Source organism: Notolepis coatsorum (genome assembly GCF_963971535.1).
Source record: "Notolepis coatsorum genome assembly, chromosome: 6".
Classification (NCBI taxonomy): domain Eukaryota; kingdom Metazoa; phylum Chordata; class Actinopteri; order Aulopiformes; family Paralepididae; genus Notolepis; species Notolepis coatsorum.
This window is the reverse complement of record NC_140170.1, coordinates 166,384,277-166,393,307: the sequence shown is the minus strand read 5'-3', so window position 1 is coordinate 166,393,307 and position 9,031 is coordinate 166,384,277.

The window sequence follows — 9,031 nt, the reverse complement described above, 5'->3', positions numbered from 1 at the left end:
CTACAACATCTCCCATCTCCTGCTAGATCACACAGCGGCTTTACATCCTACAACATCTCCTTTCTCCTGCTAGATCACACAGCGGCTTTACATCCTACAACATCTCCTATCTCCTGCTAGATCACACAGTGGCTTTACATCCTACAACATCTCCTTTCTCCTGCTAGATCACACAGCGGCTTTACATCCTACAACATCTCCTATCTCGTGCTAGATCACACAGTGGCTTTACATCCTACAACATCTCTTATCTCCTGCTAGATCACACAGTGGCTTTACATCCTACAACATCTCTTATCTCCTGCTAGATCACACAGTGGCTTTACATCCTACAACGTCTCCTATCTCCTGCTAGATAGATCCCACAGTGGGCCGTTCAGGTCGCCTGTTATTTTTCTACAACGGAGTTCGGCGATTTGCAAATCTGATTGGCCAGTGTCATTTCTGGTCATGTGACATGTACGCCCAATCGTGGGACCGCAAGTTTCTACACTGGTTAGGCTTAGGCGCTCGTTCGAAGTCGGTTAAGGTTAGAGTTTGTCTTAGAGCATGGCGATAGAACGCCAGGTGCTTTGCAGGCTGTTCGACGCGGAAATGGGCAAAGACACAGCTCGTCACGCTATTGGGCGCACATGTCACATGACCAGAAACGTCAGTGGCCAATCAGATTCGCAAATCGCCGAACTCCGTTGTAGAAAATATAGACGCGTTCAGGTCGGCTGCCTGAGAATGAGGGCGAAGGGATTGTGTGCATTTATGTTCGTGCATGAGGACACGGCCGGGCGGAGAGACGGCGGAGGGAGAGAGAGAGAGAGAGAGAGAGAGAGAGAGAGAGAGAGAGAGAGAGAGAGAGAGAGATGACAGGACGGAGAGAGCGAGAGGAATGGGAGGTGAAGAGATAGACAGGTTTTGTTGGGAGATATGGGAGCGAGGGGAAGAAAGGGAGAGAGGGTGAAGGTGTGTGTCCATGAGATAAAACAAGAGTGTGTGTCAGTGTGTGTATGTGTGTGTGTGTCAGTGTGTGTCTGTGAGAAAGAACATGTGTATTGTATGTGTATATCCGTGAGGTAGAATGTGTGTCGTATGTGTGTGTATGAGAGTGCGCGTCTAGAGACATCCATGAGATAGAACGTGTGTGTGTGCGTGCGTGTGCGTGTGTGTGTGTGTGTGTGTGTGTGTGTGTGTGTGTGTGTGTGTGTGTGTGTGTGTGTGTGTGTGCGTGTGTGTGTGTGTGTGAAATGGGCCAGTGTGGGGAGCGATAGGCTGGATGAACACACGGGGGTCGCTGGCTGTGTGGCGGATGAGGCAGCTCCAGCTCAGCAGATTGCAGATCACCTCCACTCACTCTGGCATTAGCAGATTGACTGTGATGAATGGATGCTCCTCCTCTAAAGGAGAAGAGAAGAAAGGAGGGGGAGGGGGCGAGGAGACGATAGGTGGGGAGAGGGAGGAGCGGAGAGAGGAGGGGAGAGGAGCAGAGAGAGGAGGGGAGAGGAGAGCAGAACGGAAAGAGAGAGAGAGAGGTGTGGAGAGAGGAAGGGAGAAATGCTCCCCGAAGGTAGGGGATAGATGGATGTAAAGAGGCCTCTCATCTGTAAATGAGATTGGTCCTAATGGCTATTCACGCTCTGCTCTCCAGCTTGTATTGTAGCAGAGAACAATTATATACCTACTATTGTCCTGAGATACCTACCTAGAGCATGGTCCTGAGATACCTACCTATAGAGTATCGTCCTGAGATACCTATCTAGAGCATGGTCCTGAGATACATATACATACGTACCTATAACGTCCTGATATACCTACCTAGAGTATCGTCCTGAGATACCTACCTAGAGTATCGTCCTGAGATACCTACCTAGAGTATCGTCCTGAGATACCTACAGTATAGAGTTTCCTGACTAAACAAGATTCATTTATTCATTCATTCATTCAACCTTTATTTAGTCTCGGAAATCATTGAGAGCAACTCATCTCAAATGATGTTGAGAAATACAATGTACAAAAACAAAAAAGTCAATCAATAAAACAATAAAAAACAACTGCAGACTTGGATTAAACTGTTGGTTATATTAAATGTAAACTGTCCAAAGGATATCGTTTAAAAAATGTAAGATACATTGCTAGATGTTCCATGTGTCGGGGAAAATGAGCACCCATTTGCCCAATAATGACTCCTTGCATTAAAGTAAAATGCACAATATATGATTAGGGACGTTATAATTGTTATTATAACAATTGTTATTAGCTACTGTACCATAACAGAATTTAGAGGATATAATCATTTGTATGTATGTATACATTTTAGAAATTGTTACCTGATGTTAATTGTTTGATATAAAAATGATATATATACAAATTATATATATTTATGTATGTATACTGTATATATGTATATCATTTTTATATTGAACAATTAACATCAGGTAACACTTTCTAAAATGTATACTATGTTTTGAGATGAAGCCCTACTGGACCATACTCATGAATTCTCCTTCATATGAGGGTCCTTATAGGATGGTAGGCGTCATTGTGGGCTAGGGTAGGGATGCGAGACCCGGGATCTTTATGACGGATGGTATGTTAGCATGTGTTTGTGTCTCAAGAACAAAAGGTCACATTTATGATTTTCTCCTGTGAAAACAAATATTACAGTGTGTGTGTTGTATGTTTATTGGGTGTATGCAAGTCGGAGATGGTTGCAATTAATGTTTTAAAGGGGACATGCATTGCTATTCCTTGCACTATTTGGGCAACTTTACACAATTCCTGACAGTCTTTTCCAAAAAATTCATTGTTTTATATTTTTGATCAAGTACTCAAAAGCATAATTTTTCAGCCTCAGGATTTCAGGCTATTTTTGGATGGGCGCTCCGCCCATAAGCACTTTGAGTGAGAGTCACCCACAGTCTGCGACTGGCAGACAGAGAGAGAGAGAGAGAGAGAGAGAGAGAGGGGGAGAGGGAGGGAGGGAGAGAGAGAGGGACACAGAGCATAAAGTTATCTCCACTGCTTCCCCGCACGGTCCAGGTTGTGTGTTAATGAGTGTGTGCCACTGCTGCTTCCCTGCAAGGTCCATGTTGTGTGTGTAAATGAGTGTGTGCCACTGCTGCTTCCCCGCGAGGTCCATGTTGTGTGTGTAAATGAGTGTGTGCCACTGCTGCTTCCCCGCGCGGTCCAGGTTGTTTGTGTAAATGCGTGTGTGCCACTGCTTCCCCGCGCGCTGTTTGTTTCCCCGACAGAAGCGCCTGTCTCTCTCTCCCTCTCTATCTCTCTCTCTCTCCCTCTCTATCTCTCTCTCTCCCTCTCTCTCGCTGCTCATTGTCTGCCTCGCTCTGTTTGAGGAAGTGAAGATATTTCCACTCGCTCTGCTGTCGCTGTCAACCTCCAACCACAGAGCCAATCAGATCACAATCAGCTCCACCAGCTCCTTGTTACGTCACCTTGCGAGTCAAATCAGAATGACCTAATTCAATGGAGGAGGAAATAGTCTCAACTGAATTAGAGGAATCCGCCAATATGGTAATTAGAGACACAGACCCATTGATACTAACCCCTATTACTATAAAACAATGCTAAACACTGATAAAAACCATTTATAATGCATGGGACCTTTAACCTCTTCCACCCGACGGGACCGGTACTGGTCCCGAAATGACATCTGGTCATAAATCAATATTTTTCAGACTGTTGTATAAAAGTAGCGATTTTAATTTCAAACGTATTCAAGTATAAACATCATAAACATGTCACAATAGCATGTAGAATGTATATTATCATCAATACGTTAGTTTAACAATAGGTTAAAAGTGTCATTAGATAGATTTACTTTTCTATTTGGTCAAGTCTATTTCGTGAGGGCGACCATTTTGGCCATTTTGTAGCAGACTTCCACAGGTCTGGTTCTGCGTTGGAATTTTGGGAAACTACTGTAAGGTTCTATGGGGTTCAAGGTTCAGAGTTCTGTATGAATTATTTCAATAACTGTTATTATTCGGGATAATAAGCCACAAAAGGTAAAGTTTTTGACAAATATTGAAAGGCAGTTCGTTTCTCTTCCCTATTGTTAACATGTAGGAACAATTAGATCTGAAATTAGTTTCCAAAACGGTTGCACTGTGGGGAAAATAAAAAAGTACAGTAGATTACAGTAGATTTCATTATCTGTTCTTATGCACGCCTGGTGATACTAAATCCAAATTGAACTCTGGCATTTTAAAGATAATATATGTATATATATCAGTGCTGCCAATAGATTAAATAATTTTTTACTAATTAGCCTCACAATTTTTTGTAATTAATCTAGATAAAAAATAGCATTTTCTACTTAAAACCGAAGCTTGAAACATATATTTACTTGAGTAAAATCATGGAATTAATGTAAAATCCAATACCAAGAATATGCAAATGAGCCTTGTAGAAGTGGAGCAATATTCCATTTACCTAGGTATATATTTTAGGCGGATTTTCAGAAAATATTCCACGGGTGGAAGAGGTTAATATTCAATAATTTCAGGAAATGTACTATCTTCAAACATTGGACAATTTAAAATCCTTGTTATATTGTTATATAAAAAATATAATACAAATGTTTTATTTTGAACAGAATAACCTGAAAGTGTGTGTGTGTGTGTGTGTGTGTGTGTGTGTGTGTGTGTGTGTGTGTGTGTGTGTGTGTGTGTGTGTGTGTGTGTGTGTGTGTGTGTGTGTGTGTGTGTGTGTGTGTGTGTGTGTGTGTGTGCGCGCAGAGGCATCATGTCCATTACTGGACACTTGCACCCTCAGATCTTTGATATCTGACACCTCTCACAGATTTACATGTTCAGACACAAACTAGCTAGCCACTATAGCCTTCTATTTAATTAGGGATAGCTGTGTGAATCTTTTATGGCAGTGCGGCTGAGTCTCATTGTCGTCTGTCTCTGTGTGTATGGGGTGGAAGCAGCTTCCTTATTTGGCTCCTTCCTGGTCTTGGCTCATTCAACTCACCTGCTCAGTCTGCACAGCTGTCTTCCATCTACTCATCAGCTCAACAGTAGATCAACTCCTGTTTTCCATCCACTCATCACTAGATCGTTAAGTCTCAGCCACAGTGGATCACTGGCTGCCTGCCCGCTTGAACACCTCCCTGCTTGCCGCTCTGGTATCAGTCCACCGGTCCACCAGCTACTAGCTTTCTGGCTATTCGGTTTCTGGCTGTAATATCTTGGATATTAACAGACAACGGAACAGTTGGTTCTTTAACAATACGCTTTATTACTCCTCTCACGGTTCCTCAATCTGAACAATAACAACCTGTCTACCCCTCGCGCCCCTCCCACTTACTCTAACTGTCGTAAACATTTCCGTAATGTATATCCATGACAACTCCCCTTTTAGAGAGTTAACAATACTATGACACTGGCTACTAGCTTTCTGGCTACTAGCTTTTCTGGCTACTAGCTTTCTGGCTAGCTTCTGCTACCACCAACTTGCCAGTGTAGCGGAATACACAGTTGAATTCAGGACCATTGCTGCAGATTCAGGGTGGAATAATGACTCTCTCCAGGGGTCTTGTCTTTACTGGCAAAGTGAAACTGTGAAGGGATGACACCGACAACGTAGACTCCAGTTCTCTAGCTATTCAAATAGATAATTGCCTCTGTGATTGAGTACTGTAGAGAAAGAGTTAGCCGTCCACCATCTTTTCCCACCTCTCGTCTCCAATTTCTATCTCTTGCTAGAACCATTCCTAGTCACTCCTCTGTCTCCCAAGAAACCGCCAGTTCTGTCTTGTCTGTCCCTCCGGGAGGACACCTTCCGCCAAGAGAGGAAGCTCATCAGTGAGAGCGGTGGTGCTGGTGAGCAAAACCACTCCCTCTCCTTTCCCATGTATGCAATTTTACGCCACCTTTTGTTTGAATCAACAATCCCTATGTAACGGAGGTACCGCAGTATATCCACAGTCACGAGGTACAAGTCGTGAAGTGGCTGTGGACGTTAAGCAGTACTGCAAGTAAACTCACTCCCCAGAGGCATCCAGACCCGGAAGCAAGAAGTGAATTCACTTCTTGCTTAGTGGTCTGTGATGCCGCCCGCAACGCGGGCGTTCGGGGTTCAACTCCCACTCAGGGCGATCCCTTAACAGGGGTCGAATCGACTAAAACACAACGCAGACAAGATCACACCGGCTACACCTATGCAAGTTTTAGTGGTTTAGTTTGCTGTTCATCTTCTCTGTTAATCACTGTGAACAGATCTAGTTCCACTTCATGTCTTCTCCCTATGCTCCGGTGATTCTTGGATAGCCTTGGCTGAGACTGGCATAATCCCCATCTTGACCTCCGGCACAGTTGCTAGCTGGGGGCTCTTTTTTCCTCGCTTTGTGTCTGCAGTCTGCTCATTCCTCAACAGAGGGCAAGCCTTTAGTAAGCAACACGCCCTCTCTCTGCCCCCTCATTGCCTGTATGATTGTGCCATTGACCTACTCCATGGGGCTCCCTTACCTTCCAGTTGAAAAGAAGGTAGGCCAGCTGTAGTTTACATAGCTTGCATACAACTTTGTCTCAAGGTTCCACAAGTTGATCAAGTATTTCCAAACGGGGCTTTTAGATTGCTTAATGTAGGGTGTGTCAAGAAATTAAAATTTGAGAAATGAGAGGTGGCCCTATGGTTTCAAGTTGTGTTATGATATAATAAACCATAATCAAAAGCAAAAAAGTGGGTTTGACTTTATTTACCTACCCCGTTTTTCGATAGCAAATAGCATTTTCTGGCCTTTTTGGCGGATTTCTGACAGTTTCCGCCAAAATCACATTTTCATATATGTGGCTGCTTGTCTACATCCTGGGACCTCATTCAGACTTACTACCCCTACCTTAAGCTTGGTATGGTAGCCCATACCATGTTACAATGCAATAACATACAATACCATGGTATACCATAAATAAATAATCGGAAGTGTGTGGTACTGTATAATTAGTGAAAACAGGGCAGGACAGCATTTTGGTTTTTATAATGCTTTCTTTTTTTTGCCTTTGTTATTTTATACTTTTTATTTTATTGAATTTTTTTTATCAGATACTGTAGCAATAAATCTAGCTGTATTTCAAAGCCATAAATGTGGAGATTCAGTTTGATTGCATGTACAATCTACTTCATGGCAAGCTTCATGATGCCGATGAGGTCCTGCTTGCTGTTGATCCTGGGCACCAGGTCGATGTGCTCTGCCCTCCCCCGGATGAATCCATCCCTCCTCTCAGCACCATACACAGCACTGGCTGCTGCTGTGACTTCCTTCACAGCTCTCTCTATAGCCTGCGTGTGGCAGGGGAAGTACTCCATCTCCATGGGCTTCCCCATGAACTCCAGCAACTCCGACTTGGTTAGCTTGCAGGTGATGATAGGCTCGGTGGTGCCCTCCCTGTCGATCATGTTCTCCAGGGTGGCTGCCTGTGTGTTGAGGTTGGGCAGGGTGCGCAGCCTGAGGGAGGTGTTCCCCAGCTCTTGCTCCCCCCTGATGGAGATGATCTTGAGGACTGCAAACCTCCTCCTGCTCCTCCTCGCTGCAGAGCATGGTCACCAGGATTGCCTCAGAGTGAGCAAACCATGCAGAGGACCGGACGGTCGACATGACAGTCAACTGCACCACATTGGGCTGGGTGCGGAGGCAGGACAGCTCAAACAGGACATTCCTAGGTCCGTCCACCCAGCTGTTGTTGATCTTCACTTGGAACCAGCAGGGGAAGTACACCATGGTTACGAAGGAGACAATCTCCCTCAGTCTGGCCAGCAGCTTGCCCTTAAGTCCATGGCTGCGGCACCACCAGTCACAGAACAGGTTAGCTGTGGTGAGCCACCTGCTGTGTCCAGTCTTGTCAGTGCAGCAAGATCATTGTCCATCTTGCCACTTCTGATAGCCTTGGTGATCCTGTATCCATAGTGCTGGTCTGAGGAGAGGTCTTTGACTACCTTGTCAGGAAGATCAGGGAGACTTGTCTTCCCTGGGATTGCCGGGAAGCTGAGGGTTCTCTCCAGAGAGATAGTCGGCAGCAACTTCCCAAGCTCTCCCTCCCACGAGTCCTTGCTGCTGGTCTTCCTCTGAGTGATCAGCTTCCTCAGCTTCAGCTCGTTAGTGTGCAGCTGGCACACAATCCAGAACAGTCTTCTGTCCAGGTATTCCTCCAGGAAGTGGAACATCCCACCCTTGTACCCGGTGTTACTGTTGGTGCTGTCTCCAGCAATGAACTCTAGGCTGTACTTGGTGCACCACTCAAAGACTTGGAGAGCGAGTGCCTGTGATGATGACATGGTGGAGTCGCCAGGAACCTTCTCATTGATGAAGTGGTCGAGAAAGCAGCCATCTCCGTCAGTCATGGTGTAGATATCCTTCTTCTGGGTGGATGTGTAGAACTTCTTGGTGTCCGGATTGAAGTCTCGAACCTTTGTCTTGGTGATTCTTGAATCTATCATGATAGTCTTGACATCCCCTTCTAGTATCTCCCTCTTCTCTCTAGACTGCACCTTCCTCATCACCTCATCCCTAGCACAGTGAATCTTCTTGGGATCAACAGCCAGGTACTCACTTCCAACTGGCAGTACTTCAGCTGCTATCAGGTCCTGGACAAATCCGGAGGTGATGGCAGCAGCTTGTCTGTTTGTCGCCTCAGTCCTGATGGTGGCTAGAGCAGTGTTTGGAATCTTCAGGGTGTTTCTCTTTATCACATTCTCCTCAGCCATGGTCTCAGCTGGAGCTTCAGTGTTCTCTTCCTCCAGCAAGAGCTCTGCCTCAGCAGCACCCCTCCTGCCATCTAACTCATTCTGATGTTCCTTTTCCTTCTCTGATGTAGCCTTCTTTATCTTGTCATCATTTTCTTTCCATTCAGCAGCTTTCTGTTGCCTCTTAGTCTCCTTTATATCAGGTCCCGCCATCATCATGGAAGCCTTCTGGCCGGCTGGTCTTCATGGACATCATGAAAGCCAGCTCCAGCTTTGGAATCATCTTATAATAATAATAATGCAGGACCTGTTGCAGAGGTTTTTATTCGGCATG